The following is an 11,137-nucleotide window of genomic DNA, read 5'->3' as shown; positions in this document are numbered from 1 at the left end:
AACATTTGTGATGTATTATTACCTTACTTTTTTTCCTCTTATCTTTTTCGATATATACATATAACGTAGCTTAGAAATTTGTATGAAAGAAGTAGGCAGAGCAAGAAATGTTTCCTTTTTAAACAATTTAAACGTATCGTGCTGAGATTTGTTGTAGACATATTAAGCTAACTCTTCCACAAATGAAAATGTGAAAATTCAAATTTAGACACCTGTAAGGTCTATAGTTGTCTCTCCATCACAGAATCTTCACTTTTACTATTTCATTCCACATTTATTGAGCACCTATTAGATATCGGGGACTGTGCTGAGAGATAAAGATACAGGAGCTGTAGGGCAGATAGACACGTTATCAAATAGAAGCATCGAAGAGTATATGTGCTGAGGTGGAATACCTTAGTGGGTGTGTTGGTTAATTTCACAAAGGAGCTGAACATGAGACAAAAGGAGATGAGGTGAATTGACAGTCACCTATTGGCAAATGGGGCATTCTAACCAAAGGAAGCAGTGTGAGCAAAGGCAGGAAACTTCACGGGCTATTCAGAGGACCGTAAGTAGTTTAACATGGTTATAACATAACGTGTGATGGGTGCAGCAAGAGATGAAGCTCGAGCATTTAAGAGACCAGATCCCATAGGAACTTGTACAGGAGTTTGGATAATTAGAAGCAGTGGGGAGCCAAAGCTATAACACGATCGCTTTCACATTTTTGAAGGATTAGCTCTGGAACAGTGTGAAAAATGGATAGTAGAGAAATAAGACATGAATTGGGCAAGTCAGTTAGAAATCTTTTCAAGTCGTCCAAGCAAGGGATCTAGAGTGGCCTGGTCTAAGATGCTAGAATGGTGGCAGTAGATTGAAAGAACGAGGTTCAAGAGATAGATATGCAGATAGAATTGACAGGAATTGCTAACAGATTGAAAATTGAAGTATGGGTCTCCGGTAAATTATCTGCAGTTCTAAAATTCAAAAAGCTCTGGAAAACAAGTTTTGCTTTAAATTTGTAACAAACTCTTTGGGTCCTTGCTACATTCCTTATTCTCAAGCTTTAATGTGCATATGACTCATCTGGGGGTCTTGTTAAGATGCAGCAGGTCTGGGATGGGGATTGAGATTCTGCATTTCTGTCAAGCTCCCAGCTGATGTTGATGCTTTTGGTCTACGGATGAGACTTTAAATAGCAAGGCTTCATGGTAAGTGCCTGGTAATAGGGCACAAGCAGAAAGAACAGAAATTATTCATGAGACAGTTACCAGTTTTGGCTCAAATGATATATATCAAGGATGAAGAAATTTTTATAGCAGAAATAGGAGCCAGGGTATAAGAATACTTTGGGAAAGACCAGAAAGATTGATATTAAAGATGTATTTCTGCCTCTTTGTTCAAGCCTTTCTAGCCAGTCACTAGCACTCTGGGGTATGTCTAAGGTCAAAGACCACTGTCTCTTATGTTATATCACCTAGCAGTAGACAAAGATACTGAGACAAGGATTAAAGTTGTGACTGGCATAGGCGAGGAGACTAAATCAGGATTGAAAGCCGGGCATAATCCGACGTTATGTTGATAGCACTAAATATACCACTCTGCTCTTCGTCTGTTATGATGTAAGCCAAATTATCTTCATTTTTCACATTTTCTCATTTATCCAAAAGATGCCATAACCAAAGGCTGGAATGGAACATCAAAAAATTGAGAAAGTTTTATTTGTTGGAGGTAGTAAGATTGGAGTTTAAATTTTTTTTCTTTCACTTTTTTATTCATGTTATTATTTTATTTATGCAGTATAAAAAGAAGAGTCATAACTTTTTCTTTCTTGGCTAAAAGCTCCTATTACTCTTGAGTGTGCAATGTTGCCCAAACCAAGTCTTATTCCTTGGGGAAGTTGAGCTCCTGTGAACTCTGCTATGACTTCCAAAACAACATACCCGTAATTAGAAGTCCTTAAACCTCCAACGTTCACTATATTTGTTCTCTATTAAATAGCAGAACGTTCTCAGTATCTTATAATACTTCTTATCAAACATAAGTAGAAAATATACGATATAGTAACTGACATTTTGCTTCAAGGTAACACCTCCAGAGGCCTGTCCAGCAACTCCACAGCAAATGCCTGTGTGTCGAATGGTAAGAAAAAATCCTTTTAAGATATCAAGAGTGGGAGATATAGTTAAAACGCCCCATGGTTTGCACTAACGTAATAGATCATTTAAAATGGAAGGTAATTCATCCATATCCTTTCCTTGCATTGGAAAAGAAATAGCAGCTCTCTGAGAAATAACACAGCAAAGGGAATAGAGAAAGGAATTCTAGAAATGGGGAGAAGGGATGCGAGGAAATGGGATCGTTATGAGAAATAATCACCAGAATTAATAGATAATGCAAAATAGGAATAATCAATATGCGCATAATAGAGATTCAGGTATAAGTTAGTTTACATTCTTGGTTTATACCGAGAGTTATGAGTGACTGCTGCTGGGTCTCCTCCCTTTCTGCAGGCTTTTCATTGTTTGATTTTGTTTTTGTTTTATTTACCATTTTGCTGTTTGAGGTCATTTCCATTCTGCATTAAGCAGGTAAAAATATAAAAGGAATTTCATAAGGCTGAATTTTTTCTTACTATGTAAGACTTCCAATGGGAGAAATTATTAATACAGGTAGAATATCTGGAATTTTTCAGATTCCAGGCTTTTTAGCCAACCTTTTACTAACTCATTTTAGTCTGTTATTTCTGTCTTGCCTGTTCGGCAATGATTTCATGATTTAAGTTTTTACTTAATTAAATTTTTTTTTGCAATCACCAGTTCTCCTTTTTATAGCTTTGGTGCATCGCATCAATTTCACGTCACGTAATACAGGTAATAGAAACTCTGAAGTCATCCAGTCCACAGCCCTCACCACCAGTTCACTCAACTCGTGTTTTTGCTGTTGGTATCAATTTGGAAAAATGTCAAAAATACAGAAAAGTACAGGAGAGACAAACATCCATGCTTCGATGTCCTGAATTACTAAATGTTAACTTTTTATCATATTTTTTTTCAGATCATTTGTTATTTTACAAATAAAACCAAAGTCTCTTTGGCAGACCCGTAGTCCCTCTCCAGAGACAATGACTATAATGAAATTTCCATACTTTTACTATGGAAAAAAATGTAGTACTATTCTACATGATTTTTCAAAGTTGATTATAATGGCCGTCATTCTGTACTTACGTTTTTGAGATCTGTCTAGATTGGTACATTGTCTAAAACTCAACTCTTGATTTCCCCAAAGCTGTTATACCTACAGCCTTCCCAGTCACAGCTGAGGTCAATTGTCTTTCCAGTTGCTCAGGCCCGACACCTTGGAGTCCTCCTTGATGCCTCTCTTTCTTTCGTTCCATATCCTACTCATGAGCAAATGCTATGGGCTTTATTTTCAGAATGCATCTTCAGTTTTTCTAAGTCCCCATCATCTCTCACCTGGATCATTGCAGTAACCTTCTACCTGGTCCCCCTGCTTCTGCCTTTGCTCCTACAGTGTTTTCCATACTGCAGCCAATACGTGAGATCCAGCCATTCTGCTCCTACTTCCCATTTCTCTCAGCATAAAAGCTCAGGTTCTGCATGCTACCTCTCTGTCTTTACCTTCTGGCGTTCTTGCCTTCCTTAGTTCATTGTAAGCATAGGACTTCCTTGCTGTTCTTTGAGCGTAACAGGTGCCCTCCCAGCTCAGGGCCCTTGCACTTACTGTGCCCTGTGCTTGTAGTACTCTTTTTCCAGAGACCCATTTTGCTCACTACCATACTTTCTTCAGGGATCTGGCCAAATGAGTCCTTTCTCGACTACCCTATGTAAATAGCACCCCAGCATTACCCAGGCACTTCCTATTTCCCTTACCCAGAATTCGTTCTCTCCATAGGACTTACGAACACATGCTATATATTTGTGTGTTTGTTTATTGTCTGTTTCCTCTGACTTAAATGTCAGCTCCTTGAGTGCAGCGACTTTATCTTGTTCACCGCTGCGTACAGAATACCTAGAACAGTACCTAGGATGTAGAGGCTGTTTGGTAAGTATTTCTTGAAGGAAGACAGGAATAACCCACGCCTCTAGGCCTCTATTAATAGGCATTTAGGTTGTTTCCCTAGCTCACTTTTCAACCTACTTCATATGACAGAACCTAGTAGTTCTCTGTCATTTTCTTACTCGACTCTTCTATCGCTCAGTCTTCACATGTTCACTAAGCATCTACTATGTTTCTGGTACTGTTTTAGGAGCTTGCAGGACATTCTAATTGTGGGGGACATAAACAATAAATAAAATAAATAAGGTGCAAGGAAAATTAAAGCAAGGAAGAAGCATTAAGAGTATTGGGGTAGGTTTCCAGCTTAAATAGGCTGGTCAGTGAACTTTATTGAGCAGGTGACTCAGTCTTGAGCAGAAAACTCAAGGGCAGAGAGAAGAGGCTATGTGGAAGATCATTCCATGTAGAGGGAATGGTCAGCGCAAAAGCCCTGAAGAGTGTGATGAGAGAGTGGATGAGATCATCTAGGGGTAAGTATGGGCTGAAGCACAAGTCCAAGGAGTGAGCCCTGGGATGACCTGTCATTAATAGGCTTGGAGATGAGGAGGAACTTGAAAAACAGGTAGAAAAAGAATGGCCAGTGACGGAAAAGGAATGCCTCTTGAAGCACTCTCCCCTCTTAGACTTAGAGATTCCATATTCTTAGTTTTCCTCCTACCTCACACCTCCTTTCAGTCTTCTTTTCGGACTTCTCTGTGTAACCTTTGTGATAATTAATATATTTGCCGGTTAATTCCCCAAAGAGGTTTAGAGTATTATATGGTGCTAGATGCGCCCGTATGATAGAAGTGAGTGTGGACCCAAGCCTGGAGAAAGCAGACTTTAAAGGAATAGAAGGGACCAGAGGTAGAGCTGAGATGCTCCACAGGAAAGGATGGACAGTCACGGTCTAAGTCCCCAAAGGAGTGTGGGAGATTTCAGGTTAGTCATCAGTAATCAAAGGGCATCTATTGTCAATATAACAGAGCTTGAGGCGAAATGTGTGCATTAAAGAATAAAAACTGGAGGGTCCCATGAAAAGCCAGGTTATATCATGGAATCTTTCCAAGCAAGTGAACAGAATAGAGCCCATTTCCTAGGGGGCGGAGCTGCCAGGAACCAGATACAGAGTAGGCCTCAGCATTGACCGGACTATGGAGTGGGGCTCCCAGTCCTCAGCTGTGATAACTACGGACCCAGGTGGATGAAGGAGGCATATACACCTACGTTCCCTAAAAGGAAAAGGTGCTCCATCTAGTCACCGCACAGGGCTATTCCGCGGTTTAATATCTGATAGCATCATGGAAGTGGACCAAGATCTCTGTTCTTCAGCAACAACAATTGTATCGACTTCTAAGCAACACTGGTTTGTAAGGCAAAAAGTCTTGGTACCTTACTCAGGCCCTTTATTTAGTCCTGCACAGGTGGCAGCCTTGTGCAGTGAAGGTAGCTGGGAGCTGCTTCTAAATTTCTGGCATGAGGTTAAGACAAGAGGAAGGACAGGAAAACTTAACCTTAAAACTTAACCTTACTATCAACTGAAATTTTGTCTTATTCACTTCTCCCCCTGGGGGTAAAAAACACCTGTGATGGTATTTTTTAAGTTTGAAGTGCAAAAACTTAATAGTTATCTTTGTAAACTTCATCTTTTCAATTGGGACCCTACCTCTAGCCTGTCAAGAATATTAAGGTTTCTGATGCTATTTAATATATTAATTATCCCTTCCAATATATGCTATTCATATGCTCAATGACCACATCCTCTACATATTCATTGATAATTTGGATCAAGATAACTTAGAGGACCAAGGATATACTCCCGCAGCATATCACCAGGAACCTCTTAGCAGGTCAATACATTAATCATTAGCCTTCAGATATGAGTCATTTGAATAGTTTCTAATTTACCCAGTTTTCCTTGAGTACCTCCCATATTGCTTCAACTTCTGAGAGAGAAGCACAATAGATAAAGATAGAGAAGCACTAGGCTTGGTTAGATAGTGGTTTACACACTATCTACAGTCAGTGAGGATCTATTTAAGAGTTTTAAACAGGGGAAGGAGATAGAGTCTTATATTAATGAGTCTGTGCAATCTCCTTATATTTATCCTTTATTAAATGTCCTTTTATCTTTTGAATATATTTTAGGATCGGTATACATATATCAAATTATCACGATGTACATTTTAAATATATACGATTTTATTTGTCAGTTATGCCTCAATAAAGCTTCACCTGCCCCCTTGACCTGGTGTGCCTGCCCTGCCCTCTCCTTTCATCAGGAAGATTCCTATACATCCTTCGCATTTAACTTTTAAATAGTCATATCAACTCATATACTCGTACTAAAATATTTCATCAAAGATACGTACATACCATTGTGTATTTACTCTGTTCCATGTCTACCTACAGACTCCCTTCTCTTTCTCATGAACCATTCTTTAGGTATTCTTAATTTCACACTTGATCACTAGCAACTACTTCACGGGTCTATTTTTTCCCTCTTTTTTTTTAATCTGGTGTTTAATATTCCTTTATATTGATATTCATTAAATATAATATGTATTCTAGAGAGGCTACTTGTCTTTTTAGTACTATCATGTTAGGAGAGTGGTTAAACACTAACTTTCACTTTTTGTTTTCTTTTTCTATTTAAATTCATAGGTTTCGACTCCAAAAGGAGCTCCTTCCCTAATGTAACTTCAGTCCGTGATTCATACCCAACCAAGCTTAAGGACCAGCAATCCTTCCACTCCATCCACAAGAATTAAAGTATGTTCGAGCGTAGTTCCTTAGGGCCTCGGTACAGATGTGCAGTCGCTGGAGGCAGGACCAGTATTAGAACTGAGTTTTACGATGTATATGTCTTTTGTGCACTCTTGGTCTCTCATAGAAGAAAAACTAACATTTTCATCATTGTAGAAAGATGCAGCAAACCTGGTCCTCTACAAACTTGTGTTGTTAAACCTCAACTGGGTTCTGATAGCTATTCAGCGATCCTTTTATTCCTTCATTTAACAAACCCAACTGTGATCAGTGCCAGAAAGGCGAGTAACTCAGCCTGGAGGTTTCAGGAACAGTGTCCTAGAGAAGTGATATCTAAGTTGGATGCCAAGATTTCAAAATAGATAGCCAGTCAATGGAGTAAGGAAAGGATATTCCAGACAAACATATAAACAGATAAGAAAGCACAAAGCACCATGGGAGGTCAAAGGAGGAAACGATTAATTTAGGGATGGAAGGTTTCAGCGCACTGAGTCTCCAATGATGAGAATTTCAAATAGTAGATGTCTAGATGATAGCAATTTGACATTACAGGCAGAGAAAACAGCTCAAGCATAGAAGCGGAAGCAGGCAGTGGTATTGTAGGCAAGTATAGCTGAAGCATATGAGAGTATCATGATCCAGGTGTTCATTGCCTCAGAGTATTTTTTCTAGAAGTCTTTACGAGGTTTCTTCTTTAAGTCTTCAGCCAATGTATTGAGCCTCCTGGTTCCTGAATGTTTGTTTTAGGAGGCCTGACTTCCTAATGAGAAAACTGACCAGAGTTTTGTATATAATATTTGTAATTTATTTTGTAACCACAAAGAAAAACGTGGAGAAATGATAAAAGATTTTACATATCTATCTTTCTTTCACACAGACACAATCCTTGTAGAAGTACCAAAGCAAAATGATTCAAATTAAGAGGTGAAAAAAAAATCAAAGATCTCGCCATAGCCTGAACTGAATCATCCTCCAAGTAAAATAAACATTCAATTGGACATTCAATACTCCCGACATGCTTCATTTTTATGTTTTGGAGGTGATGCACTCTATTTCTTTTCCTTTAATAGTTTTCCTTCAAAATTATTAAAAATTAAAGGTAATATCTTAATCTCCCCTCCCAATAACACAAGGACCGTAGAATACTTTTACATAGCAAGCATATTCATATCCAGCTTGTATTCTATGGTGGCCCAAGATTTTAGTCCTGTCCCATTTTGTTAGCCTCTGAAATTAAAAGTATTAGTACTTACAGAAACAGTTTTTGTTTAGATGTAGCTAAGTGTTTAGAATTTTTTTTGTTTACCATCCCTTCTTGCATTGGAATAACTTGTCCTCCTGAAGTACATCTTTTAGAAGTTCATTTAGTATAGTTATGCTGGTGATAAACTCAGTTTTCGTTGATCTGAAAATATATTTCTTTATACTCATTATTTCTAAACTAAATTTTAAATTGATGTACACATACGAGCTCTATAAACATTCTTGTATGAGTCTTTTTGTGGACAATTGTAGATATATCTCTTGGGTAGATACCTAGGAGTAGAATGGCTGGGTCATACAGGACGTGTTTGTCTAAAATTAAAACTGCCAAAAGTTTTCCAAAGATGACTGTACCACTTTATCCCACTGCCAATGTATGAGAATTCTAGGTGCTTAAAATTCTGGCTAACAGTTAACTGCCGTCAATTTTGTTATTTGGCCATTCTAGTGACTTCGTAGTCATATAAGATGTGGTTTAATTTACATTTCCCTGATGACTAAGCTACTTTTCACATATTTATTGGCCATTCCAGTATCTTTTTGTGCGTGTGAAGTGTCCAACTATTTTGTCCACTTTAATGTTTTTTTTCCTTTGATTATTGATTTATAGTTCTTTATCTATTCCAAATATTAAATCTGTTAGTTATATTATGCAAATAATTTCTGCCAGTCTGTGTTTTGCCTTTTTTATGTTCTTAATGGTATCATTTGATGAGCAAGTGTTTTCTAATTTTGAAGTTTAATTTATCAAGTTTTTCTTTCATGATTAGTACTTTTTGTGTCTTCAGAAATATTTGATTATCCCAATGTCATGAAGATATCCTACACTTCTCTTCTAGAAGCTCTGTAGTTTCAGCTTTTACGTTTAGATCTATGATCCACCTAAAATACATTTTAATGTTTGGTGACAGGTAAGGGTAGAGATTTACTTTTTCCATATAGTTATCTAATTGTTCCTGTAACGTTTGTGAAAAACAAATTTCTTTCCCTTGGGTTGCCTTGGTACATTTCTCGAAAAGCAGTTAACAGCATGGTGATGTAATGTACAGCCTAGGGAATATAGTCAATAATATTGTAATATCTATGTATAGTGACAGATGATTACCAGACTTATTATGGTGATGACTTTATAAGGTATATGAATGTCAAATCACTGTTATACACCTGAAACGAATATAATATTGTGTTAACTATAGTTAAGAATAAATTTTCAAAAAGACATCAGTGAATTGGGGGAAGTCTGGGACAGCTAAATAAGAAAGATTGCATGTGGAGATAAAAATAAAATGAATATAAATAATGAGGATTTTTTTAAAGCCACTGCAAAAATAATAGAGAAAATAACGATGTGCCGACATAGGGTCTTCCTTGTGAGGAATCATGCCATTGTCATATGCTTGAATTCGATCTTACTAAATCAGAATCCCCACGTATGGCATTAATTTGCAAGTTGAAATTTTAATAAAAGATGTTTCTCCCCAGATACACGCACATACACACACACACATCAACAGCATATCAATGGGTCTATTTTTACTGTTTTGTTCCATTGATCCAGACCTCTATCCTTAGTCTAATAACACACTGTCTTGATTACCACAATGTTCTGTAGGTCTCAAAATCAGGTAGTATTAGTCTTCCATGTTCATATTTTTCAAGATTGTTTCAGGTATTCGGGTTTTCTTTGAATTCCATGAAAATATTACAATTGGCTGACCAATTTCTACAGAAAAAAAAAGCCCTCTGGGACGCTGACTGGGACTACGTTCAATCTACAGTTAAATTTGGAGAAAATAGACATAGCGATATGTTAACGCTGTCAGCGTTTCCAAATCAGGAACATGACATAACCATTTACTTATTGAGTTCTTTAATTTCTCTCCACTGACTTGGAGTTTTTAACTGTTACCAGCATATTTCGTTATATAACTACTGATGAAGACTGACTGGAACTTCAAGGGAACATAATCAGTCGGGGAAGGTCTATGGGAAGAACTAGGGCTTATGGGAGTTCTCACTCTACATAATTGTGAGACCCCACAGGAAGAACTGTATGTTTATAATAAAGTTCCGTGGTTCTAACTTCCCTTTTCCCTTCTATAAATACCCCTTCATCTTGGCACGCAGGCCAGAGTGTGTGCAGGTGGCTTGCCACGTCTGCATGCACTGGGTTGCAACCCTTTCTTTTTCCTGAATAAATCCTTTTTGGTGACGAGACACCTAGTCGATATTATTTTTCAGTTCAGTTGACGCTACCAAGTGTTTCACGGTTTTTAAATTTCCCCCCTGCTTCCGCCTCGCCTCTTATGGTGCATATCTCCTGGTAGAGTATTGTCCTCATTATGCACTATTCCAGCTCTCAGGATCCCAGAACCTAGGAGACCCCAAGACTTTCCTAAGTCAGACAGCCAGAGGATTTCACTCTAACTCAGAGTACTCTATCCAGGATCGGCAGGAAACAGTTATAGAAGTATGAGCCATCATCCCCATTCCCTCAAGAATGAGGAGTGAAAAAATCTCAGGGAGAAATTATTAGGTAGGACAAGGGTATCAAGGTCTGGGCAGCTGTTACTAAATGCTATTTTTGCTAAATGTTGAAATGTAGCACAGTACTTTACAGATGCAGCAGTAAACAGGATGGGCTTAGCAGGAACTCAACCTAATAAGTGTAGCCAATTGCAAAGAAGAAATCAACGTGTGATTAACCAAATAGTGTATATAAGTAATGGCTAAGCCTCCCTTTAGGGAGACAGCTTTGGATGTGAATCTCCTGTCTCCTTTACTCACTCCAAGTAAATAAAACTACCTAAGGCTAGCTATGTCTAGTTCTTGAATAGAACACCCCAAGCCGGGAACCTCCTGAATTGGGTAAACAGGTCCACTCCAAACAAGCACAAGTCCCGGCTTGCTGGTATGGTGGGACAAGAAAAGCACCGAGGCCGAAGCCCTGTGGTGGCGTCCAGGTCCCAGGTTTGCTTGTATCTGAGAGGGGATCGGGCCGCTTTGAAGGCCATTCTGGAGGGCGCTACCTATTCTGCGGTGGGGCTGGGGTTCCACTTGCTTCCTG

The sequence above is a fragment of the Pteropus alecto genome, unplaced genomic scaffold, assembly GCF_000325575.1.
Source record: "Pteropus alecto unplaced genomic scaffold, ASM32557v1 scaffold821, whole genome shotgun sequence".
In the NCBI taxonomy this organism is placed as follows: domain Eukaryota; kingdom Metazoa; phylum Chordata; class Mammalia; order Chiroptera; family Pteropodidae; genus Pteropus; species Pteropus alecto.
Note: the sequence above shows the minus strand (reverse complement) of the source record.